At 42.7% G+C, this 27,106-nt stretch overlaps 1 protein-coding gene across 1 annotated transcript in view; it reads left to right on the forward strand.

Annotated features, from left to right (window-relative positions):
* Positions 1-701: 701 nt before the first annotated feature.
* LOC126418856 (UDP-glycosyltransferase UGT5-like) overlaps positions 702-27,106 on the forward strand; it is an 85,610-nt gene continuing 59,205 nt past the window's right edge. The window contains exon 1 of the mRNA XM_050085844.1: positions 702-901. The gene's annotated coding sequence lies outside the window, so the exon portion shown is untranslated. The remainder of the gene's footprint in view (positions 902-27,106) is intronic.

Below are 27,106 nucleotides of genomic sequence, written 5' to 3' on the forward strand. Positions count from 1 at the left end.
ATTTTCGGGCAAATATTGTGTAAACAGACATAAATATCTTTATGTACCTGTACTCACAGATTTCTACCGGTATTAATTAAATTTTTTAAGAACTTTTCTCTTTATGACCGTTTCCTTTATTTTCTGAGCAACAAATTATACTATTCATCTTTCATAACACTTCTGTTCTTCTACTCTTCCGCCATAATATCCCACAATGCGGGCAGCGACCTATACATTTCGACGCACTTAATAACAATGGTCTATCGTCCATTTTTCACACTATAACAAACGTAGATCTTGAAGGTAAAATAAGGTAGATTCGAGCTCACACGGAGACTTACCAACACGTGTGGTATGCAAACTACCTTGCACACATACCGCAAGGTTTCTCACGGAGTACGCTGTATCTGGGTGTACGGTTTGTGTAGAATCGTATTCGCAATCGTAATTTGCGACGGTTGCTGTAATGGAATAGCTTCGTATTAGCAAGCCACGTAATTCTCCCAGTTTATATTTACGACGACAGTACGTAAGTTGTTGCCAGACCCACATCACTTAACGTTTACTGCCACAAACTGCGTGGGCAGTTCTTACAATTCGACGCGTAAATTCAATTCCATAGAGTGCGTTGCTTCTGCCACCTGGTGCCATCTAAGGCACACTCCATGAAATACGGCGACCGTAGTAGTTCACTACCCGGACACCAGAGCCGCTTGACGCAACCGCCGTTTCATTTGACAAAGTGCTAGCAATAGAATAATCTGCACCGCAGACGAACGTCATCTCTTTCGATTACATAACAACTGAAGTGTTCAGCAGACGTCGCTTCCAAGGCGTCCATGAGCTGTCACAGATCACAGTGGTACACGTGCACATTAGCACAACTGTTTGGGGATTCGTCCTCGTGACTTCGCCCAAGGTAAGTCTTGAACTTTCGTACACAGTCTTAAACTGGTTTACACCGGAGTGAATATAGCGAGTCAACGTAGGCGAGTGACTGTCCTCTCAGCTCTAAACAGTAGGCGAGTGCAAGCAAATTGCATTCGGTCGTGTTCGGCGGGTTCACATTCGGGAGTGTTCGCTGGCTGTCGGTCTATTAGCGGATTAACAAAGGAAGTTTGCCTCCTCACCACTTCGGTGCTGACAGTACACAGAGCTATCGCCTGCTGTCTTGTCTACTTTAGCTGTTGTGATACGAGTTGCACGAGTGATGAAGTGGTGTGATGACAACATAATGTTGCCGACAGAAAAACATAGATATCATAGGTGCTTATATGACCAAAGACCTATTCAGCACAAACGCCGAAGGAAAAGGAAGTATGGGAAGAATGTGTATACAGAATGTCAAGTAATATTTGGGAAATCTCTGGGGGAATGGATAGATGCCCTAAAGAAGAAGCAAAATGCTCCGTGTACACATATGGTCAATTTTTTTATTATTATTATCTTAGTTGCAGAGACAGTTTTGTCGTTATATGTGTGTTTCGTTCCTTTTTGTTTTCATATTTCCTACTTTGCTCGACAGGTATTTCTTTCTTTTCTTAAATGTTTGTTTTGGGAAGTGTTGAGTTAAAGCCTATGTTTATCCTGATCGCCGTGAAACCAGTAAATAAACAAATCATATTGAAAACACAACCAATACTGGAAGCTTACTCTTACAGTTCTTCCTGGCCTGATGTTTAGTGTATTCTGAACATTCTTCCCCCTCCAGGAATCGAATAGGCTACTTCCGAAAGGGGCGCCACCGAATAATAGTATGCGTTAGCCACCTCGGCTGGAGACCGACGTGTTGTGTCTGACTTCCAGCCAAGGTCGTGACGTCTGCTCTACCGATGTCGTGTTGGACTACTACACACTGTACATGAACTTGCAATTTGTGATGCGGCTGAAGCTAGACGTTCGTTTGCTGAAAGATTTCCTAACAGACACATCGAATAAATAAAATATCGACGTATTGTTGAGACAGGCTCGTCCGACAAAAGGTTATGTCATTGTGAAAGACCGTATAGTTTTAGGACACCTGATTTGGAAGGCAGAGTACTACGTCATATCAAGGGCAATAATGGCAGCAATACCGGCAAAGTAGCTGAACGTGAGAACGTGTCACGCGACAGGTTCTTTATCCAGCCATCTATAGAGAGTGGAAGGTCTTTGTGAAACAAATTTTCGATCCAGAAAAGCTTTTTGTAATTGATTGCTGGGACTGCGTGCTCAGGAGCTACACTTTCTGTCTACCATACTACTCACCGATGAACCAAAGTGTATCAGGAACAGGAATGGAGTGCCCAAGTTTTACAACACTAATATATGGGCCGATGAGAATCCTGTTGCAGTTTGAGAAACAAGAGATCACCAACAGTTCAGCGTTAATGTATGGGCTGGAGACAGGTTAAATGGACCTTTCATTTTCCGTGGAACAGTGAGTGGAGAATCTTAGAGTGAATTTTAAATGGAACATTTAACTGTTTTGTTGGAAGATCTCCCACTACACTTACGTTAGAACATGTGATTCATGCACGATAGGGCGCCACCTCATTTTGCGCTGCAAGCAAGAACAATTTTAAATCAGCGTTCGCCGGATAAATGAATAGGTCGTGAGGCAGCATCGTCTTGGCCTGCTCGATCTCCAGGTCTCAATCCATTGGATTTTTAATTTCGGGGGCATTTAAAGCACCTATTCGTCGTATTTTCAAGACCTCTCGTGAGTACTGACATTGTTCGCTTGACTTTCAATTAAAATGTTTTCCCGTGTGCAGGAATTACATAATGTGTGTACGGGTGCAGGTTGTGATGCAGCCCAACGACTACATGCATGGAAGTTTCGATCCGGTTGTGTGTCGTTCACGAATAGCCTAAAGCGGTTAAGGCGACTTCTCGCCTGAAGCGGGAAATCCAGGTTCGAGTACAAATTTCCACTGCGACCATTCCCTCATACGGCTGATAGTTGTTCGTATTCGCAGCTGCGAATACATTTCATATGGTTGTTAGAAACTCGAATGAAGGATAATGGTAAACATTTTGGAACATATCATTTGTTAAGCAGAAGACGACATTCGGACAGGATAAAATACTTGTAGAACTAAGCTGCAAATTTGAAAACAAAGAGACAGGTACGAAGCAAACATATATCAAGGAAAAAAGTGTCTGTAACTAAGGAAATAAAAAGAAATTGACCAGATGTGCTTCATTTTAAGTCATCTGTTCTTTCCCCGAAGGTTTTTCATATCTTAGTTAACACCCTATTGATTAAAATTAAAAATATACGAATCACATTTTATTGACAATATCTTCCTTATACATACGTGAATAAAATCCGGGAAGTGCTTCGCATATGTCGCTCTAGACATCAGAAACTATGTGATATGCAGCAGCTGCTGAAATGCGAAACAGTCACTAGAGTAAATGTCTCCGGCTGCAAACAGACAGTCTTCAGGTTCAATTGGGCACCGGTATTACTTTTCTGCGTTTAAATTTGCTCGTCAGTTGTAATGAGAAGCTAGCGAAACGCGTTAATAGTCACATGTGCAAAGTTTCCGACTAATGCTAAGGGAAGCTGCAGTGGCAATTCTGTGTTGAGTTTAGTACCGCCACGCATTTCTCGCTCATATGCAATTTCAGACACCTACACTCTTCTTTTCCTAACCCTTTTGCCTTACCTCGTCAAAAATAGTGTACTTGGCATGCAAAATTATCCTCTCTGAATGTCAAAGTTTTGGATCGTGTGTCTAACCTATATCTATAGTGCTGTAGCCTGTGTGCAGACTATTGGCGTCAAAAAAACAATAACATCACATTTGTAAAAACTTGTTCACGTGTACAAGCGAAAGGCACTGAACACTGGCGAATTGTCTATCAATGCTCATCGGCTTGTGTACGCGTATGTTCGCTCCGGTGCAAACTAGATTTTATTACTGTGTGAAATAACTTATCAGGTAATGGAAAGATTGACAGAGAAAAAACTTTTTTAAATACTGACGCAACGCGGTCTAATAGTTGGGATAACTGATTCCCTCTGTACTTTCAAAATATGCCACAGTACACGGTGAGCCAGCTAAGAAGACCCACCGAAAATACAGAGTGTGTCGAAAAGAAAACACGTATTCCGAACACTTATGTGTTTAAAACTGTACGACATACAACTATGGAAATTGGGAGAAGTGTTTGCGAATCTCTAAAATTTAGATTACTGATATTCAAAATATCCTCAACCAGCGACAGGAAAAATATCGTATGTATACTCGAATTCTTCCCAAGCTCGTCCATCGTCGCTGATATTATGGCAGTACGAATCCGATTCCTCAAGTCTTCTAGGTTCTGTGGTATTGTTGGTGCATAAACGTTTTCCTTAATGAAACCCCACAGGAAGAAGTCACAGGGCGCCAAATCCGGCGACTGCAGAGGTCAGCTGAGAAGTGATAAGTCGCCGGCTGTCTGACGACCAATCCAACGGCGCGGTAGAGTTTCATTCAGATATTCGCGCGCTTGGCAACTCCAGTTATGGGGTGCCCCGTCGTGTTGAAAAATTAAGTTATCGTCGTTTAGCCTTACATGTTAGGTGTATGGATGTGGATTCTGCAAACCCCAAATTCGAACATTCTGTTTGTCTACTTTCCCACTAAAACGGAAAGTCGCTTCATCGCAGAACGCGTTGCGTTGTGCGAAAATGTTATCATCGTCAATAGCATTGTGAAGCTCTTCAGAAAATGCCACACATTTGCGTTTATCATCATGACGCAGAGCCTGTAACTGTTGTAACTTGTACGGCTTCATACTAACTGGTGTATCAAAAAATTCGCAACTGTAGTTGTAACTCTCGACTAGCACGACGAGTTGATTTTGTAAAACTACGTTGGACGGTGGTTTGAATTCGTGCGACATTTCGTCGGAAACCCGATGGCGGCCAGAACTCTTTCTGTTACATATTGCTAGATATCATCAGTGAAGGCATGGAACTTCAGTCTGATACGTCTTAGCGCTGTAATCACGGAATCACATTTCGCAAACCCGAGAACAGAAAATTATTTTGGCCATGTGCGTCACATATTATGATACTCGCAAACTCACTCATCAAAATTTATAGGTTAACCATCTGTATACATGTCGGTTGGGCCTGGTGGGTTAGCGGTGAAGGGTGTGACAGCAAAAATGCGATGTAACCATTTTTCATGTGACGGCAACCAAACAAACAGAAGACAACCAACATCTAGCAGCAATGAACATAAACTAGACAATGTATTCGTTTCTCCAATAGCTGAACGCAGTGATCCAGAGTGTGACAACATAATGCTGAGGGATAAGTATATCTTTTTGAGACATCATGTATAGTCGAAATATATAAATACATCCAAGCGTTGTTATAGAGGAGAATGTGAAAACTATTTGACATACACAAATAAGTTTATAGTAGACGAATTGGGACATCAGCTTTTTTCATTAAAACGACTTGTATTTTTCTAGAGTTCCTCAATCTGTAAAAAGTGGGATACCTATAAGATCACCTTGGTGTCCAGCTATCTGTCCAGCTTTTAAGACCACTTGTTCTTAGAAATAAGTAGACATACCAAGTTGAAATTTATGTCACATACTAAGTCTACGCCCCTTGTCGGTGCGATAAACTGAAGCTTCTAAGTCAATGCAGTCAAGAGACACGACTGCTTATGTCACACATTTCGATAATCGCAAACTCACTCATAAAATCTCATGGTTTTAACTGAAGAAGACGCCGGCCTTAAAACCGTACATTGTATGATCACTTATCAAAGTCTGTAGGGTACTTACCGTTGACCTAGAATCGTAAAATTTGGGAAGATACAAATTTTCACAATACAAATCAAGGAAAAAAACCTGACAGTTGTAATTATATCACATAAAAAATATTTTTTGCCTGTCGTCCGTCTGTCTGTCGGCCTGTTAAGACCCATTTTTCGAAGGAACGGCTAGACGTATGAAGGTGATATTACGTCAAATACTATTGTTTATAACGGTCCTTTGACAGTGTAAAAATATTAAAACTTCTAAGTCAATACGACCAAAAATACTGCCATATATGACACAGGTTCTGATACTCACAAACTCACTCATCAAAAATTGTGGGTTAACTATCTATACACATGTTGGGCCTGGTGGGTTAGCCGGCCGGAGTGGCCGTGCGGTTCTAGGCGCTGCAGGCTGGAGCCGAGCGACCGCTACGGTTGCTGGTTCGAATCCTGCCTAGGGGCATGGATGTGTGTGATGTCCTTAGGTTAGTTAGAACTAATTAAACCTAAGTTCTAGCCGGCTGATGACCTCAGAAGTTAAGTCGCATAGTGCTCAGAGCCATTTGAACCTGGTGGGTTAGCGGCGAAGGGTGTGGCAGGAAACCGAGTGGTAGCGGGATCGAATCTCGGTCGGACGACAGATTCTTCAGTCTTCGTTTTTACCACAGCCTTCACCTCTAAACAATGTGAGGAGTCGCCAAGAAACAACACGTGATCCAGGTTACACGTTAAACTGTCCCTTTTCACTGATTGGATAAGGGGGGTAGGCTAGGGACATTCAAGTCGCCGAAATGGCGTCCAATAAAGACTTGCACCAAACCATTGGGCCACACCAAATTATTATTATTATTATTATTATTACCTACATACATGGCTAAGTTTGTACGTAACTGTCAGATCGCGAGTACTAATCGAACTTTTAAGCAAACGTTTAAGCCAGTCACGGGTCATGTGTTTACTATTTTCCTACGATGACCGGCTGCAAACCCGAAATACTATTAGCCTGTCATAGCAAGTGCTCAGAAAGTTGATCTTGGGCGTTGCTACATGTTACATAGCGATTCTGGGCCGACAGTATTGCACCACTATCCCGTTTTGTACGGCAGTTCATGTCTTTAGGATTCATCATTGTTTCCTACGCCTTTTGTTTCCATTTTCCCTACAGGTGAAATTCCGGAGATATTAACTGTGGCGAGCTTGTGTAAAATCCTCCCCTGGTGCTGCCTGTTCTTATTAAAATAGCCATCTGTGATACAACCTCCTGTCTTGGCCTATACACAAACATTTACTGCTACTTCTACATTATTACTCTGCAATTTACAATTAAGAACCTGGCTAACGGTTCTTTGAACCACCTTCAGACTATTTCTCTACTGTTCCACTTACAACGCTATACTCTAACGGAACAAATAGTCGGCCGGCCGCGGTGGCCGAGCGGTTCTAGGCGCTTCAGTCCGGAACCGCGCTGCTGCTACGGTCGCAGGTTCGAATCCTGCCTCGGGCATGGATGTGTGTGATGTCCTTAGGTTAGTTAGGTTTAAGTAGTTCTAAGTTCTAGGGGACTGATGACCTCAGATGTTAAGTCCCATAGTGCTCAGAGCCATTTGAACCATTTTTGAACAAATATTGCTGCTACCGGAAAATCCACGTGTAACATTATTATACAGGGAATTGTGCATGTAGTGTGCACGTGTCATATTGACGGTACCCTTTTGACAGGATTTGACCGTGATGTATGACAAACAGATGTGGAAATCAGACTAGTTTTTTCTTTTTCCAAGTGTTTTCCAGCTGTTAGAAAGAAACGCAGTAAAGTGGGATAATACTGAATCTAGGACCCTTTATACCAAATTCTTTAAGTGTCTGTTGGATTTACGGTTGTCAGGCTACCAGGCAAACAGATGGTTAAATTTCAGAAAAGCAGGAAGAGTAAATTCAGCCTACTTTCCTTCTGTTCCCTAGTATAACTCCACAAATGAATATAACCTTACAGGATATTTAGTATTTTATCCATCTTCCGCAAATGTAGTCCTTAGAAAGACACAGGAATCTTTTAGCTACTGCATCCACATACATATATAGTTGAGATCTAGAAAAGCCACGAATTTTTTATCATCACCATGTGCTAAATAATTTTGGCCGGTGGGGGCTTCTATGTTTTCATTTTATATAACCAACAAATTAAATATTATAATAGCATAATCCACACATTTAAATTAATTAAGACACTTTGTTTATACTTTTCTCTTAACAAATGATCCATCAAAAGCCACCCGGCCGGCTGTCTTTCAGTATTTTTATGCAATACTACTTCAGTGTTACTGAGCCACATAAACAATTGTCTTTTATAATTTATTGTACTTTACTGAATTTCATTTATAGCTGAAAGAATTTTATCTATACTTTACTCAAAACCTATTTACTCACTTCCACTTTACTCGTTGCCACAAAGAGTGTAAGAATATAAAAATCTTTACATTTGTCAGAAAAATTTCACTTCAGCACTTCTATTACGTAAATCATACAGTACTTTTACATTCACTTAAAAAAATAGTTCACAAATATTGTTTTCAAACATTTATTCAAAGATGGAAATTAGTGCTTGTAGATACTGATTAAAGCCCTTGAAATGTTTTTATAACAGGTTTGCTCAGAATTATCAAACACCAAGAAAGGACTCTGTATAGGTTAATGAGTAGGAATAAAATAATCAGGTTAACCCAGTTTCATGTTTATCACAATAATTATTCAAAAAAAGTTAATTTTGAATTAATGGTTCAAGCTTTTACGTTTCTAGTTATATTGTTCGAAACTGTTATCTGTAGTAGCTGGGTTTGGCGGGTGGTAATGGAAGCTACACTACCCATGGTATGGTGTACATGTTTCTTGAAGTATGGACTAATTAAGTCTTCTTAGGGTCGTTTTAACGTCGATGACGTAGCTCAGAAACTTGTGCCAAAGCCGTAATAATTTAGCCGTCGTCATCCGAGGCTATTGTGAAACAAATTTCCAGGAAAAGCATCGCCTGTTCCGTCTGTGTGTTACCTCTTTCACCACTGCCTGCAGACTATGTTTTCTCGTTCCAGCTCGCTCTACAGGTAGCGCCAAGCCATCTTTTACGCTTCCCACAGTAGCTTCCGTACAGTACAAAAGCAGTCCATATCCTACACATTGTCCCCAAGCGCATAATACCGTTTTATACAAATGGCAGTTTGCAGATACATGTAAAACTACATACACATACATTTTCATTTCAATAATCCATGACAAACTATTATTTAGTAAATTATATATTTCACATATTTCCTTACATAAATTACAAAAAAAGATAGCAGAGCGTTGTAACTTCACATATATCACAAATTTACAAAAAATGTTTGCATATCCCATTTACGCTGCGGTAAAATTTAAATGGAAAGAATTTTTGTAAATTAGGTGACTGGTTGAATAATTGTGTTGTGCACACTCTAACAGTGCATGGGCAAAATGAACACTTAAATCTTTCTGTAAGAGTTCTGATTTATCTTATTTTATTACGATGATCGTTTCGCCCTATGCAGTAATAAAATATTTTCGCATTTGGAGGAGAAGATGGTCACTGGAATGGTTCAAATGGCTCTGACCAATATGGGACTTAACATCTGAGGTCATCAGTCCCCTAGAACTTAGAACTACTTAAACCTAACTAACCTAAGGACATCACACACATCCATGCCCGTGGCAGGATTCGAACCTGCGACCGTAGCGGTCGCGCTGTTCCAGACTGAAGCGCCTAGAACCCCTCGGCCACACCAGCCGGTGATGGTCACTGAAATTTCGTGAAAAGCTCTTGCCGCAAAGAAAACCCGCTTTGTTTTAATGACAGCCATCCTAACTTATAATATCCGTGGCACTCTCTCCCCTGTTTCATGGCAATACAAAACGGGCTGCCCTTCTTATGGACTTTGCCAAAGTCGTTCGTCAATCCTATCAGCTAATGATCTCATACTGCAGCAGAGGACGGACGATCGTAGTGTAGGCATTTTATTTAGTAGAGCGGTTGCATATTCCAAGTGTTCTGCCAATAAAACGCAATCTTTGGTTTATCATCCCCACAACATTACCTACACTACTGGCCATTAAAAATGCTACACCAAGTAGAAATGCAGATGATAAACGGGTATTCATCGGATAAATATATTATACTAGAACTGATATGTGATTACATTTTCACGCAATTTGGGTGCATAGGTCCTGAGAAATCAGTACCCAGAACAACCACCTCTGGCCTTGATAACGGCCTTGATACGCCTGGGCATTGAGTCAGAGCTTGGATGGCGTGTACAGGTACAGCTGCCCTTGCAGCTTCAACACGATACCACAGTTCATCAAGAGTAGTGATTGGCGTATTGTGATGAGCCAGTTGCTCGGCCACCATTGAACAGACGTTTTCAATTGGTAAAAGATCTGGAGAATGTGCTGGCCAGGGCAAAATTGGTTCAAATGGCTCTGAGCACTATGGGACTAAACTGCAGAGGTCATAAGTCCCCTAGAACTTAGAACTACTTGAACCTAACTAACCTAAGGACATCACACACATCCATGCCAGAGGCAGTATTCGAACCTGCGACCGTGGCGGCCACGCGGTTCCGGACTGAAGCGCCTAGAACCGCACGGCCACTCGGGCCGGCTGGCCAGTGCTGCAGTCGAACATTTTCTGTATCCAGAAAGGCCCGTACAGGACCTGCAACATGCGGTCGTGCATTATCCTGCTGAAATGTAGGGTTCGCAGGGATCGAATGAAGGGTAGAGCCACGGATCGTAACACATCTGAAATGTAACGTTCACTGTTCAAAGTGTCGTCAGTGCGAACAAGAGGTGACAGAGACGTGTAACCAATGGCACCCCATACCATCACGCCAGGTGATACGCTAGTATGGCAATGACGAATACATGCTTCCAATCTGCGTTCACCGCGATTTCGCCAAACACGGATGCGACCATCATGATGCTCTAAACAGAGCCTGGATTCATCCGAAAAAATGACGTTTTGCCATTCTTGCACCCAGGTTCGTCGTTGAGTACACCATCGCAGGCGCTCCTGTGTGTGATGCAGCGTCAAGGGTAACCGCAGCCATGGTCTCCGAGCTGATGATCCATGCTGCTGTAAACGACGTCGAATTGTTCGTGCAGATGGTTGTTGTCTTGCAAAACGTCCCCATCTGTTAACTCAGGGTTCGAGACGTGGCTGCACGACCCGTTACAGCCATGCGGATAAGATGCCTGTCATCTCGACTGCCAGTGATACGAGGCCGTTTGGACCCAACACGGCGTTCCGTATTTCCGTCCTGAACCCACCGATTCCACAATCTCCTAATAGTCATTGGATCTCTACCAACGCGAGCAGCATTGTCTCGATACGATAAACCGCAATCGCGATAGGCTAGAATCCGACCTTTATCGAAGTCGGAAACGTGATGGTACGCATTTCTCCTCCTTACACGAGGCATCACAACAACGTTTCACCAGGCAGCGCCGGTCAACTGCTGTTTGTGTATGAGAAATCGGTTGGAAACTTTCCTAATGTCAGCACGTTGTAGGTGTCGCCACCGGCGCGATCCTTGTGTGAATGCTCTGAAAAGCTAATCATTTGCATATCACAGCATCTTTTTCCTGTCGGTTAAATTTCGTGATTGTAGTACGTCATCTTCGTGGTATAGCAATTTTAATGGCCGGTAGTGTATGTGATCGCTCCAATTTAAGTGTTTCGTAATTGTAGTTCCTAGGTATTTAGTTGAATTTACAGTCTTTAAATTTGTGTAATTTATCGCGTAACCGAAATGTAACTGGTTTCATTTAGTACTCATGTGGATGATTTTACGCTTCTCATTATTTTGAGTCTGTTGCCACTTTTCGCGCCATACATATATCTTCTGTAAGTCATTTCGCAATTGGTTTTGACCTTCTGATGACTTTAAAAGATGGTAAATTAAAGCCATCGGCAAACAATCTAAGAGGGCTGCTCAGATTGTCTCATAAGAAGCAGAGGGGCTTTAGAACTTCCTTGGGGAACAATGGATATAACTTCTGTTTCACTTGATGATTTTCCGTCGATTACTACGTGCTGCGACCTTTCTGAAAGGAAATCACAAATCCAGTCGCATGACTGTGACGATTCACCGTAGGCTGCCAATTTGACTACAAGTCGCTTGTGAGGAACGATGTCAAAAGCCTTATGGAAATCTAAATATATTTATTCAGTTCGCCATACCCTGTCGATAGGCCTCTTTACTTACTTCGTGAGAATAAAGAGCTAGCTGTGTTTCACAAAAATTATATTTTATGAATCCGTGTTGGCTGTTTGTAAATAAATCGTTTTCTTCGAGGTAATTTATAGTGTTCTTACACACATATGTTCCAAAATCCTTCTGCAAATCGACGTTAGCGATTTGGGTCCATAATTCAGGGGATTGCTCCTACTTCCTTTCTTGCGTATTGGTGTGACTTGTGCGACTTTACAGTCTTTAGGCTGGGATATTTCGACGAGGAGCGGTTGTATACTGTTGCTTAGTATGACGCTATTGTATCAGTATACTCTGAAAGGAGCCTAACTGGTATACAATCTGAACCGGAGGTGTTGCCTTTACTAATTGTTTTAAGTTGCTTCGCTACACCGAGGGTGTCTGCTTCTAAGCTATTCATGTTAGCAGTTATTCTTGATTCGAATTCTGGAATATTTACTTCGTCTTCTTTAGTGAAGGAATTTCGGAAAATCGTGTTGTAACTTCGTGTTACGGCGTAAAGCGCCGGCACGTGAGTCGGGAATGAGAGAGCAGATATGGCTGCGAATTGCGCTGACAATTCCATCCGCGACAAATCTCCTTATTAAGTCGACAACGTCTCAAAATAGCTTCGATTAAACTTCTTCTAGTTTCAGAATTTGCTTTCGCAGTCATCTTCCCAAGTTACCATCTGAATATTGCTTGACATTCTTTCTTCTTTCCACATAAGACAAACAATTCCCCCACCATCACACCACCATCAAGCTCTGTCCACCACCAACACATTATCAAATGTCTCCTTCCTTGCTACCTCGATTATAAAACACAGATATTAAGTTTGACCGAACTGGCATACCTTTCGATTATATAGGGTGGTCCATTGATAGTGACCAGGCCAAATATCTCACGAAATAAGCATCAAACGAAAAAACTACAAAGAACGAAACTCGTCTAGCTTGAAGGGAAGAAACCAGATGGCACTATGGTTGGCCCGCTAGATGGCGCTGCCATAGGTCAAACGGATATCACCTGCGTTTTTTTTGTAATGGAAACCCCCATTTTTATTACATATTCGAGTAGTACGTAAAGAAATATGAATGTTTTAGTTGGACCACTTTTTTCACTTTGTGATAGATGACGCTGTAATAGTCACAAACGTATAAGTACGTGGTATCACGTACCATTCCACCAGTGCGGAGTATTTGTTTCGTGATACATTACCCGTGTTAAAGTGGACCGTTCACCAGTAGCGGAAAAGGTCGATATCGTGTTGATGTATGGCTATTGTGATCAAAATGCCCAACAGGCGTGTGCTATGTATGCTGCTCGGTATCCTGGACGACATCATCCAAGTGCCCGGACCGTTCGCCGGATAGTTACGTTATTTAAGGAAACAGTGAGTGTTCAGCCACACGTAAAACGTCAACCACGACCTGCAACAAATGATGATGCCCAAGTAGGTCTTTTAGCTGCTGTCGCGGCTAATCCGCACATCAGTAGCAGAGAAATTGCGCGAGAATCGGGAATCTCAAAAACGTCGGTGTTGAGAATGCTACATCAACATCGATTGCACCCGTACCATATTTCTATGCACCAGGAATTGCATGGCGACGACTTTGAACGTCGTGTACAGTTCTGCCACTGGGCACAAGAGAAATTACGGGACGAGGACACACACGTTCTATTTAGCGACGAAGCGTAATTCACCAACAGCGGTAACGTAAACCGGCATAATATGCACCATTGGGCAACGGAAAATCCACGATGGCTGCGACAAGTGGAACATCAGCGACCTCGGCGGGTTAATGTATGGAGCGGCATTATGGGAGGAAGGATAACTGGCCCCAATTTTATCGAAGGCAATCTAAATGGTGCAATGTATGTTGATTTCCTACGTAATGTTCTACCGATGGTACTACAAGATGTTTCACTGCATGACAGAATGGCGATGTACTTCCAACATGATGGATATCCGGCACATAGCTCGCGTGCGGTTGAAGCGGTATTGAATAGCATATTTCATGAGATGTGGATTGGTCGTCGAAGCTCGCGTGCGGTTGAAGCGGTATTGAATAGCATATTTCATGAGATGTGGATTGGTCGTCGAAGCTCCATACCATGGTCCGCACGTTCACCGGATCTGACGTCGCCGGATTTCTTTCTGTGGGGAAAGTTGAAGGATATTTAATATCGTGATCCACCGACAACGCCTGACAACATGCATCAGCGCATTGTCAATCTGTGTGCGGACATTACGGAAGGCGAACTACTGGCTGTTGAGAGGCAAGTCGTTACACGTATTGCCAAATGCATTGAGGTTGACGGACATCATTTTGAGCATATATTGCATTAATGTCGTATTTACAGGTACTCACGCTGTAACAGCATGTGTTCTCAGAAATTATAAGTTCACAAAGGTACATATATCACATTGGAACAATTGAAATAAAATGTTCAAACGTACCTACGTTCTGTATTTTAATTTAAAAAACCTACCTGTTACCAACTGTTCGTGTAAAACTGTGAGCCATATGTTTGTGACTATTACAGCGCCATCTATCTAAAACACCCATATTTCGTTACGTACTACACGAATATGTAATAAAAAATGGGGGTTCCTATTTCAAAAAAACCGCAGTTGATATCCATTTGACCTATGGCAGCGCCGTCTAACGGTCCAACCATAGCGCCATCTGGTTTCCTCCTTCAAGCTAGACAAGTTTCGTTCTTTGTAGTTTTTTCGTCTGACGCTTATTTCGTGAGATATTTGGCCCGGTCACGATCAATGGACCACCCTGAATACATCATAAAATTTACGGTAACGTTACATAAAAGTACAATAAAAATAATTCACAAAGGAAGTTTAATACAACAGTATACCCTCTAACACACACATACACACAAAACAGCGAGAGAGAGAGAGAGAGAGAGAGAGAGAGAGAGAGAGAGAGAGAGAGAGAGAGAGACCACGAAGGAACTCTTCGTTTGAGATGGAAATCACTAGACTGTGATTCACGTATACAGACAAACAAACGACTAAACTTTCATAAAAATTGGATCGTTTCTTCAAGAGAAACTGCTTCACAAATTGAGCAAGTCAGCAACTCTTGGATCCACCTCTGGTACTTGTGAAAGCAGTTCTTTTGCTTGGATCTGATTGACAGATTTGTTAGATGTCCTCCTGAGAGGTATCGCGCCAAGTTCTGTCCAATTGGCGCACTAGATCGTCAACAACCCGAGATGGTTTGAGAACACTGCCCATATTGCTCCAAACGTTTCCAGTTGGGGAGGGATCCGCCGACCTTGCAGCCCAATGTGGGGTTTGGCAAGCACAGCGACAAGCAGCAGAATATCCCACTGTACGGTGAGGAGGGCCATGGGGGGAGGGGGTGAGCGGCGGCATTGTCGTGCTGGAACTTAAGCCCAATATTTCTTACATGAAGGGTAACAAAATGAGGCGTAGAGTATCGTCAGTGTACCTTTGTGCTGTAATGGTGCCGCGGGTGACAACCAAAGGGTTCTTACTGTGTAAAGAATTCGAACTCCTGGTTCTCAGGCTGTATGGCTGGCGACAGTCGTGTTGCTATCCCACCACTGCCCAGGGCGTCTTCAGACCTGGACTCTCACTGCATTCAGTATAGTTGTCTTCAGTCATTAGTCCCACATGGAACTCAGCCCCAGTGACCAACAAAGATGTGTCTGGAGACGCCCTGGTCAGTGGTAGGACACCAACGTGGCAGAATCCTCCCACCAGATCTGGATTTCTGCGATATAACACACTAAATGGACAGATTTTGGTCTGATACCCGTCAGAACATTCAACAAATCAAATAATTCAAACTCGAGTAACTGCTTGCACAAGTGCCAGAGGTGGAGGGATGCGTTATTGACCTGCTCAATTGGTGAAGCTCACTCTCTTGGATAAATCATCCAATGTTTGTGAATTGTAATCATTTGCTTGTCTTTGCATGTACATGACATCTACCAATTTCTGTCAAACTCGGATGATTTCTTCGTAGTGCGTGGTTTTTCTTCATATATGCATTTGTATTTTACTGGGGTACTAACAATAATCGGTAAACACATATGCAATAACTTTACACTGAACCATGGACAGTTACCAAAACATGGATTGTTGTCGGATTAAAACATTGAAATTATACAAGAGGAAAATTCCATTTCTGCAATCAGTTCCTTGTTTGTAAGTGATACGTCAGTCAAGAAAATCATTCTGTAATACATTATTGGATGGAAATATGTAAACTGACTTAGGAGGTTGATTCGTTTGTTTCCAAGACTAGCAATTACTTGGTGCTTGTACGGACAGTGAGCCAGTGTTAGAAAGACGCGCTGCCAGATAAGTTCACGATGAGACAGCACCTATAGACATGGCGATTGCGCAACGTTAGAAAGACGGGCTGCCAGATAAATAACGTCTTGTTCACGATGAGAGAGCAGTATAGGCACGGTGATTACGCTGCCGCTTATAAAAAGTTACTGACCTTGCGTCGCACAACTGTAGCCTTCCTAATGCGCTCTTATAAGCCGTGAATCTGCTCCTCTGCAAGGTGAGCTCCCTTGCCGTGTACCACAGATTCATCTTTAGCCATTCGACACCCAGTACTACATAAATGTCTTCTTCAGGCTTATCAATGCGTAACAGTCTTTAGCTGCAGCCAAGAGACTCATTCTGTTCGATTATGCTATTGGCGACAGATCACGGGAAATAGTAACCACCGTAAAGTGATCAAAAGTATCCGGACACCTGGCTGAAAATGACTTAAAAGTTCGTGGCGCCCTCCATCGGTAATGCTGGAATTCAGTATGGTGTCGGCCTGCCCTTAGCCTCGATGATAGCTTCCACTCTCGAAGACATACGTTTAATCAGATTTCTTGGGGAATGACAGCCTACTTTTCACGAAGTGCTGCACTGAGGAGAGGCATCGATGTCGGTCGGTGAGGCCTGGCACGAAGTCGGCGTTCCCAAAAATCTCAAAGGTGTTCTACAGGATTCAGGTCAAGACTCTGTGCAGGCCAGTGCATTACAGGGATGTTATTGTCGTGTAACCAATCCGCCACAGACCGTGCATTTTGAACAGGTACTTGATCGTGTTAAAAGATGCAAACGCCTTCCCCGAATTGCTCTTAAACAGTGGGAAGCAAGAAGATGCTTATAACATCAATGTAGGCCTGTGCTGTGATAGAACCACGCAAAACAAAAGGAGCGCAAGAACCCTTCATGATATGCACGACCACAACATAACAGAACCACCTCCGAATTTTACTGTTCGCACAACACACGCTGGGGCTGCAGATTCCTCGACTTGCGCCATTGGGTGGTGGGGTTTCGGGTTCCGTTGGATAGGTCAGGAGTCCACTACACACAGCAGGCGGCTACACGGGAAGCAGGGGTTATGTGGCGTGGACTGGGCGGTTTTTTTAGGTTAGATGGCCTCGGGCAAGTACAGAAAGTGCAACAGCCTCAAAGGGTGCGGGGCAAAGTCAGGACATGCGGGGACCAAGCAGCAATCGGTATTGTAACTGTAAACTGTCGAAGCTGCGTTGGTAAAGTACCGGAACTTCAAGCGCTGATAGAAAGCACCAAAGCTGAAATCGTTATAGGTACAGAAAGCTGGATGAAGCCAGAGATAAATTCTGCCGACATTTTTACAAAGGCACAGACGGTGTTTAGAAAGGTGCATGCAACCGGTGGTGTCGTGTATGTCGCTTTTAGTAGTAGTGGTGAAATAGAAGTGGATAGTTCCTGTGAATTATTATGGGTGGAGTTTATACTCAACAACCGAGCTAGGTTAATAATTGGCTCGTTTTACCGGCCTCCCGACTCAGCAGCATTATTGGCAGAACAACTGAGAGAAAATCTGGAATACATTTTACATAAATGTTCTCAGCATGTTATAGTCTTAGGTGGAGATTTCATTTTACCAGATATAGACTGGGACACACAGATGTTTAGGACGGATGGTAGGGACAGAGCATCAAGTGACATTACACAGAGTGCACTATCCGAAAATTACCTCGAGCAATTAAACAGGGAACCGATTCGTGGAGATAACATCTTGGACCTACCGATAACAAACAATCCCGAACTTTTCGACTCTGTAAGCGCAGAACAGGGTATCAGTGATCATAAGGCCGTTGCAGCATCCCTGAATATGGAAGTAAATAGGAATACAAAGAAAGGGAGGAAGGTTTATCTGTTTAGCTAGAGTAATAGGAGGCAGATTTCATACTACTTAACAGATCAAAACGAAAATTTCTGTTCCGACACTGACATTGTTGAGTGTTTATGGAAAAAGTTCAAGGCAATCGTAAAATGCGTTTTAGACAGGTATGCGCCGATTAAAACTGTGAGGGACGGGAAAACCCCAACCGTGGTTCAACAATAATGCTAGGAAACTACTGCGAAAGCAAAGAGAGCTTCACTGTCAATTAAACCCCGCCAAAACCTATCAGACAAACAGAAGCTAAACGATGTCAAAGCTAGCGTAAGGAGGGCTATGCGTGAAGCGTTCAGTGAATTAGAAAGTAAAATTCTATGTACCGGCTTGACAGAAAATCCTAGGAAGTTCTGGTCTTACCTTAAATCAGTAAGTGGATCGAAACAGCATATCCAGACACTGTGGGATGATAATGGCATGGAAACAGAGGATGACACGCGTAAAGCTGAAATACTAAACACCTTTTTCTAAAGCAGTTTCACAGAGGAAGACCGCACTGCAGTTCCTTCTCTAAATCCTCACACGAACGAAAAAGTGGCTAACATCGAAATAAGTGTCAAAGGAATAGAAAAGCAACTGAAATCATACAACAGAGGAAAGTCCACTGGACCTGACGGGATACCAATTCGATTCTACACAGAGTACGCGAAAGAGCTTGCCCCTATTCTAAAAGCCGTCTATCGCAAGTCTCCAGAGGAACGGAAGGTTCCAAACGATTGGAAAAGAGCACAGGTAGTTCCAGTTTTCAAGAAGGGTCGTCGAGCAGATGCGCAAAACTATAGGCCTATATCTCTGACATCGATCTGTTGTAGAATTTTAGAACATGTTTTTTGCTCGCGTATCATGTAATTTCTGGAAACCCAGAATCTACTCTGTAGGAATCAACATGGATTCCGGAAACAGCGATCGTGTGAGACCCAGCTCGCTTTATTTGTTCATGATACCCAGAAATTATTAGATACAAGCTCCCAGGTAGATGCCATTTTGCTTGACTTCCGGAAGGCGTTCGATACGGTTCCGCACTGTCGCCTGATAGACAAAGTAAGAGCCTACGGAATATCAGACCAGCTGTGTGGCTGGATTGAAGAGTTTTTAGCAAACAGAATACAGCATGTTGTGCTCAATGGAGAGACGTCTACAGACGTTAAAGTAATATCTGGCGTGCCACAGGGGAGTGTTATGGGACCATTGCTTTTCACAATAAATATAAATAACCTTGTAGATAGTGTCGGAAGTTCCATGCGGCTTTTCGCGGATGATGCTGTAGTATACAGAGAAGTTGCATCATTAGAAAATTGCAGCGAAATGCAGGAAGATCTGCAGCGGATAGGCACTTGGTGCAGGGAGTGGCAACTGTCCCTTAACATAGACAAATGTAATGTATTGCGAATACATAGAAAGAAGGATCCTTTATTGCATGAGTATATGATAGCGGAACAAACACTGGTAGTAGTTACTTCTGTAAAACATCTGGGAGTATGCGTGCGCAACGATTTGAAGTGGAATGATCATATAAAATTAATTGTTGGTAAGGCGGGTGCCAGGTTGAGATTCATTGGGAGATTCCTTAGAAAATGTAGTCCATCATCAAGGAGATGGCTTACAAAACACTCGTTCGACCTATACTTGAGTATTGTTCATCAGTGTGGGATCCGTACCAGTTCGGGTTAACAGAGGAGATAGAGAAGATCCAAAGAAGAGCGGTGCGTTTCGTCACAGGGTTATTTGGTAAGCGTGATAGCGTTACGGAGATGTTTAGCAAACTCAAGTGGCAGACTCTGCAAGAGAGGCACTCTGCATCGCGACGGATCTTGCTCTCCAGAATTCTAGAGAGTGCGTTTCTGGATGAGGTATCGAATATATTGCTTCCCCCTACTTATACCTCCCGAGGAGATCACGAATGTAAAATTAGAGAAATTCGAGCGCGCACGGAGGCTTTCCGGCAGTAGTTCTTCCCGCGAACCATACGCGACTGGGGCCAGGGTGGCCGAGCGGTTCTAGGCGCTACAGTCTGGAACGCTACGGTCGCAGGTTCGAATCCTGCCTCGGGCATGGATGTGTGTGATGTCCTTAGGTTAGTTAGGTTTAAGTAGTTCTAAGTTCTAGGGGACTGATGACCTCAGAAGTCAAGTCCCATAGTGCTCAGAGCCATACGCGCCTGGAACAGGAAAGGGAGGTAATGACAGTGGCACGTAAAGTGCCCTCCGCCACACACCGTTGGGTGGCTTGCGGAGTATAAATGTAGATGTAGATGTAGATGGCAGCCGACGTATACCGGGCATTCGCCATACCTACACCCTGCCATCGAATCGCCACATTGTGTACCGTGATTCGTCACTCTGCACAACGTTTTTCCAATGTTCAATCGTCCATTGTTTACGCTCCTTAAATCAAGCGAGGCGTTTGGCATTTACCGGCGTGAAGTGTGGCTTATGAGCAGCCACTCGATCATGAAACCCATATTTTCTCACCTCCCGCCTAACTGCCGTAGTGCTTGCAGTGGATCCTGTAGCAGTTTGTAATTCCTGTGTGATGCTCTGGATGGATGTCTGCCTATTACAAATTACGACCCTCTTCAACTGCCGGCGTTCTCTGTCAGTCAACAGACGAGGTTGGCCTGTCCGCTTTTGTGCTGTACGTGTCCCTTCACGTTTCCACTTCACTATCACATCGGGAACACTGGACCTAGGGTACAGACATATGACACAAGTGACACCCAATCACCTGACCACGTTCGAAGTCTGTGAGTTCCGCAGAGCACCCTATTCTGCTCTCTCACGATGTCTAATGACTGCTGAGGTCGCTGATATGGAGTACCTGGCAGTAGGTGGCAGCTCAATGCACCTAATATGAAAAACGTATGTTTTTGGGAGTGTCCGGATACTTTTGATCACATAGATTGCCTACAGATAACCGCCCGGAGTGAAATACAGTGGAATGAGGACGTATTACAAATTGCAGAGGTGGCGTCTCTGATTAGTGATCAAAACGTTCTCGATCCCGAGTTCCAACCTCGCCACCGCTTAAATTCTGAATAAAAATCATCAGCATTGGCAGCCGAAGACTTCCGGCATAAGAATTGATCCAAATTCTACCAACGCCCTTATCGAAGTGGTTTGAGGAGCGGTTAGAGGTTCAGGGCACCCTCTTGACGGAGGGAGGGGGGAGCTTAAAAGGGGAAGAATAAGCAATGCTAATTGGCATGAGAATGCAAAAGGCAATGGAAACCACTGTGTTAAAGACACGTAATGTATATCCACAGGACATGTGGCCTATGATTGAAAAAGTGTCACGATGATCTCTCCATTGTCAAAAGATTCCAGTATAGTCCCCCATTCGGACCTCTGGGAGGGGACTGCCAAAGTGTATGTGACCACGAGAAAAAGATTGAATAACGAATGAAAGGATAACATTTTACGAGTCGGGGCGTGGCTTGTCAGATGTATGAATTGTTAGGGAAGCTAGAAAATCTGACAAGGGAAATGGTAAGGCTCAATCTAGACATAGTAGAGGTCAGTGAAATGAAATGGAAAGAAGACAGGGATTTCTGGTCAGATGAGTATAGGCTAATATCAAAAGCAGCAGAAAATGGTATAATGGGAGTAGGAGTCGTTATGAATAGGAAGGTAGGGCTGAGACTGAGTTACTGTAAATAGTTCTGTGATAGGGTTGTTCTCCTCAGAATCGAAGGCAAACTACCACGACAACGATAGTTCTCAGCTATATATGCCGACGTCACAAGCCGAATATGAAGAGATAGGGAAAGTATATGTGAAGATTAAACGTGTAATTCATTACGTAAAGGGATATGAAAATCTATTAATCATGGGGGACTGGAATGCGGTTGTAGTGGAAGGAGTGGAAGAAAGGGATACGGGAGCATATGAACTTGCAACTAGAAATGAGAGAAGAGAAAGACTAATCGAGTTCTGCAATAAATTTCAACTAGTAATAGGGAGCACTCTGTTCAGTAATCACAAGTGGAGGAGGATACTTGGAAAAGGGCGGGTGATAAGGAAGATTTCAATTAGATTACATCATGGTAAGACAGATTCCGAAATCAGATACTGGATTGTAAGGAGCAGATATAGACTCAGATCACAATTTATTAGTGGTGAAGAGTAGGCTGAAGTTGAAGAGACTAGTCAGGATGAATCAAAATGCAAAGAAGTGGAATAGGGAAATAGTAAGGAATGAAGAGACACGCATGAACTTCTCTAAGGCTAAAGATGCTGTGATAAGGAATAACTCAGTAATCACTTCAGTTGAAGAGGAATGGACATCTCTAAAAAGGGCAGTCTCAGAAGTTGGAAAAAAAATATAGGCACAAACAAGGTGGCTGCGATGAAACCATGCGTAACAGAAGAAATACTTCAGATGGTCGATGAAAGAAGGAAGAAAAAAATGTTCAGGAAAATTCAGCTATACAGAAATACAAGTCGCGTAGGAATGAAATAAACAGGCAGTGCAGGGAAGCTAAGTGCGGATAAGCTACTAAAAACAGCACAGTGAACGCATTATTGTGACCAAGATAGACACGAAGCCCACGCCTGCCATAATAGTACAAGTTTATATGCCAACTAGCTCCGCAAGATGACGAAGAGATTGATGAAATGTATGATGAGATAAAAGAAATCATTCAGATAGTGAAGGGAGCCGAAAATTTAATAGTCATGCGTGACTGGAATTCGGTAGCAGGAAAGGGAAGAGAAGGAAACGTAGTAGGTGAATATGGAATGGGGGTAAGAAATGAAAGAGGAAGCCGCCTAGTAAAATTTTGCACAGAGCTAGGAACCAGGTTTTAAAATGTAAGACATTTCCAGGGGCAAATGTGGACTCTGACCGCAATCTATTGGTTATGAACTGTAGCTTAAAACTGAAGAAACTGCATATAGCTGGGAATTTAAGGAGATGGGACCTGGATAAAGTGACAGAACTAGAGGTTGTAGAGAGTTTCAGGGAGAGCAATAGGGAACGATTGACAGGAATGAGGGAAAGAGATACAGTAGAAGAAGAATAGGTGGCTTTGAGGGATGAAATAGTGAAGGCAGCAGAGGATCAAGTAGGTAGTAAGACGAGAGTTAGTAGAAATCCTTGGGTAACAGAAGATATATTGATTTTAACTGATGAAAGGAGAAAATATAAAAATGCCGTAAATGAAGCAGCAAAAACGTCTCAAAAAAGAGATCGACAGTAAGTGCAAAATGACTAAGCAAGGATGGCTAGAGGACAAATGTAAGGATGTAGAGGCATATATCACTAGAGGTAAGATGGATACTGCCTACAGAAAAATTAGAGAGACGTTTGGAGAGAAGAGAAAGACATTTATGAATATAAAGAACTCAGATAGGAACCAAGTTCCAAGCAAGGAAGAGAAAGTAGAAAGGTGGAAGGAGTATATAGAGGGTCTATACAAGGCGAATGTACTTGAGGACAATACTATGGAAATAGAAGAGGATGTAGATGAAGATGAAATGGGAGATGTGATACCGCTTGAAGAGTTTGACAGAACACTGGAAGGCCTAAGTCGAAACAAGGCTACGGGAGTAGACAGCGTTCCATTAGAACTACTGACAGCCTTGGGAGAGCCAGCCCTGAGAAGACTCTACGATCTGGTGAGCAAGATGTATGAGACAGACGAAATACCCTCAGACGTCAAGAAGAATATAATAATTCCAATCCCAAAGAAAGCAGGTGTTGACAGATGTGAAAATTACCGAACTATCAGTTTAATAAGTCACAGCTGCAAAATACTAACACGAATTCTTTACAGTTGAATGGAAAAAACTGGTAGAAGCCGACCACGGGGAAGATCAGTTTGGATTCCGTAGAAATGTTGGAACACGTGAGGCAATACTGACCCTACGACTTATCTTAGAAGAAAGATTAAGGAAAGGCAAACCTACATTTCTAGCATTTGTAGACTTAGAGAAAGCTTTTGACAATGTTGACTGGAATACTCTCTTTCAAATTCTGAAGGTGGCAGGGGTAAAATACAGGGAGCGAAAGGCTATTTACAATTTGTACAGAAACCAGATGGCAGTTGTAAGAGTCGAGGGACATGAACGGGAAGCAGTGGTTGGGAAGGGTGTGGGACAGGGTTGTAGCCTCTCCCCGATGTTATTCAATCTGTATATTGAGCAAGCAGTAAAGGAAAAAAAAGAACAATTCGAAGTAGGAATTAAAATCCATGAAGAAGAAATAAAAACTTTGAGGTTCGCCGATGACATTGTAATTCTGTCAGAGACAGCGAAGGACCTGGAAGAGCAGTTGAACGGAATTGACAGTGTCTTGAAAGGAGGATATAAGATGAACATCAACAAAAGCAAAACGAGGATAAAGGAATGTAATCGAATTAAGTCGGGTGATGCTGAGGGAATTAGATTAGGAAATGAGACACTTAAAGTAGTATATGAGTTTTTCTATTTGGGGAGCGTAATAGCTGATGATGCTCGAAGTAGAGAGGATGTAAATTGTAGACTGCCAATGGCAAGGAAAGCGTTTCTGAAGAAGAGAAATTTGTTAACATCGAGTATAGATTTAAGTGTCAGGAAGTCATTTCTGAAAGTATTTGTATTGAGTGTAGCCCTGTATGTAAGTGAAACATGGACGATAAATAGTTTGGGCAAGAAGTGAATAGGAGCTTTCGAATTGTGGTGCTACAGAAGTAAGCCGAAGATTAGATGGGTAGCTCACATAACTAAAGAAGAGTTATTGAGTAGAATTGGGGAGAAGAGAAATTTGTGGCACTACTTGATTGGAAGAAGGGATCGGTTGGTAGGACTTGTCCTGAGGCATCAAGGGATCACCAATTTAGTATTGGAGGGTAGACCAAGAGATGAATACACTAAGCAGATTCAGAAGGATGTAGGTTTCAGTAGGTACTGGGAGATGAAGAAGCTTGCACAGGATAGAGTAGCAAGGAGAGCTGCATCAAATCAGTCTCTCGACTGAAGACCATAACAACAACAACAACAACAACAATGCTCGAACACTAGAATGTTTCAAAATCCTGCTGACAGTATTGATACGGGCTTGTAATTTAGTGAATTACTCCTATTTTCTTTCTCGAATATTGGTGTGGCTTGTGCAACTTTGCAGTCTTTGGGTACGGCTCTCTCGTCGAGCGACTGGTTGTATATGAATGAAGTATGGAGCTATTCAATCGGGACACTCTGAAAAGAACCTAACTGGTATACAGTCTGGACCGGCAGACTTGCTTTATTAAATGATTTATGTTGCTTCACTACTCCGAGGATATCTACTTCTAAGTTACTCATGTCGGCAGCTGTTCTTGATTCGAATTCTGGAATATTTACTTCATCTTCTTTGGTGAAGGAATTTCGGAAGACTGTGCTTAGCAACTCTGCTTTAGCAGCAGTGTCATCGATAGTATTTCCGTTGCTATCGCCAGAGAAGGCATTGATTGTGTCTTGCCGATAGCATACTTTACATACGACTAGAATCTCTTTTGATTTTTATTCAGGTTTCGAAACAAAGTTTCGTTGGAAACTATTATAAGAATGTCGCATTGAAGACCGATGCTAAACTTCGAGCCTGTGTAAAAGATCGCCGGCCGAAGTGGCCGTGCGGTTATAGGCGCTGCAGTCTGGAACCGCGAGGCCGCTACGGTCGCAGGTTCGAATCCTGCCCCGGACATGGATGTGTGTGATGTCCTTAGGTTAGTTAGGTTTAAATAGTTCTAAGTTCTAGGGGACTAATGACCTCAGAAGTTGAGTCCCATAGTGCTCAGAGCCATTTGAACCATTTGTAAAAGATCACCAGTCTTGGAGATTTTGCGTTCGTTTAAATTTGGCATGCTTTTTCCATTGTTTCTGAAACAGTGTTCTGACCCGTTTTGTGTAGCAAGGGCGATCAACTCCATCGTTTGTTAGTTTATTTGGTATAAATTTCTCAATGTCTGATGTGATAGAAGAAGAAACGGGAGTCGCTATAAAAGAGATAGAGAATTCAGCGTTGGTATCATAATTTAAAAGAGTTTGGAAGACTTAAGACCTAATAAGGAAGATCACATTCCATTAGAATTTCTAAAATCATTGGGGGAAGTGGCAAAGAAAACGATTATTCACGGTGATGTGTAGATTGTATGAGCCTGGCGATATACCATCTGACTTTCGGAAAAATACCATTCACACATTTCCGAAGACTCCCGAAGCTGACACGTGCGAGAATTACAACAGAAACAGCTCATGGATCCAAGCTGCTGATAATATGCAGAAGAATGGAAAAGGAAGTTGAGGATACAGACGGTCGGTCTGGGTTTAGGACAGGTAAAGAGAGAGGCAGTTCTGATGTTGCTGCTGATAATGGAAGCAAGACTAAAAAAAAAACAAGAAACTTTGATAGGATTTGTTGACCTGGAAAACGCGTTAGGCAATGTAAAATTGTGCAAGAAGTTCGAAATTCTGAGGAAAATGGGGGGAAGCTATAGGGAGAGATGGATAATATACAACATGCCCAAGAGCCAACAGGGAATAATAACAGTGGAAGACCAAGAACGAAGTGCTAGGATTAAAAAGGATGTAACACAGGGATGTTTTGTTTCGCCCCTTCTGTACATCGAAGAACCAATGACCGAAATAAAAGAAAGGATCAAGAGTGGAATTAAAATCAAGGTGAAAGGATATCAATGATAAGATTTGCCGTCCTCAGTAAAATGAAGAAGAATTACAGGATATACTGAACGGAATGAACAAGGTGATGAGTGCAGAATATGGACATAGTAAATCGAAGAAGTAACGGACATGAGAACAACGAGAAACTTAAAATCAGGACTGGTGCTCACGAATGAAGTTAAGGAATTCTATTACTTAGGCAGCAAAATAACCAGTGACGGACGGAGTAAGGA

Source organism: Schistocerca serialis, chromosome 9, assembly GCF_023864345.2.
Source record: "Schistocerca serialis cubense isolate TAMUIC-IGC-003099 chromosome 9, iqSchSeri2.2, whole genome shotgun sequence".
NCBI classification, from domain to species: domain Eukaryota; kingdom Metazoa; phylum Arthropoda; class Insecta; order Orthoptera; family Acrididae; genus Schistocerca; species Schistocerca serialis.